We start from the raw sequence: 822 nt of genomic DNA, 5'->3' as shown, positions 1-822 counted from the left end.
GTCGCCGGGACTGGCAAATGCAAATCGTTGCAACGTACCCATACGTCGACAGGACGGGGCGGGTTAATTGCTATAAGCTAGAAACTTTTTGTTATACTCTGTGGCTAAAGTGACCAGATTTCATTCATTCATTGCCAGACGCCATGTATCCCAAACGGGGTGGCCAAGGGCTTAGAGTTAATTGTTTTACAGGGAGGGGCACTAATCCTCCACCAACCCCACCTGACACGTAGGGAGAACGTTATGCCAACAGAATCTGGTGTTCCCAGGCAGTCACCCATCCAAGTACTAACCAGACCCAACGTTGCTTAACTTCGCTGATCGGACAGGAAGTGGTGTACTCAACGTGGTATGGCCGTTTTACTGGAGCTAAAAGCGGGACATTATCACGTGTGTATATATATATATATATATATATATATATACTAGACAGCCTAAGCCACTTGGTAGAGATGCATTGACTGTATCGTCCCCACTTCGGTAGGGATAGGCTGGTCCTGGTGGACACTCAAACGGCTGGTGATGATGATGATGATGATATATAGCGCTGCACCTCACCCAGAGGCTGCTAATCAAACACTAACGTCTTAGACGAACTCTGTACATACCGTATGGTACGGTGAATGGCCGACCAAAGTTGTCAGAGAGTATAACAGATTCTATATTAACAGATCTGTATTTCATTTGGTTTGGATAATGCATTATTTTAATAATTCATCATAGTTTCATAAAAGAAGGTCATCTTATATCTAATATAATAGTAATTTTCTAAAAGCGGAACACGTAAGATAAATTGCTAAAAAAGCGGGACATTTTAGTCGC

At 42.9% G+C, this 822-nt stretch overlaps 1 pseudogene; it reads right to left on the bottom strand.

Moving 5' to 3' along the window:
* Positions 1 to 244: 244 nt before the first annotated feature.
* On the bottom strand, positions 245 to 363 carry LOC145401173 (5S ribosomal RNA; annotated as a pseudogene).
* Positions 364 to 822: the final 459 nt, after the last annotated feature.

The sequence above is a fragment of the Coenobita brevimanus genome, chromosome 54 (genome assembly GCF_032717465.1).
Source record: "Coenobita brevimanus isolate Jiangsu-jjx chromosome 54, ASM3271746v2, whole genome shotgun sequence".
Classification (NCBI taxonomy): Eukaryota; Metazoa; Arthropoda; class Malacostraca; order Decapoda; family Coenobitidae; genus Coenobita; species Coenobita brevimanus.
Note: the sequence above shows the minus strand (reverse complement) of the source record. Positions and strands in the feature narration are given on the sequence as shown.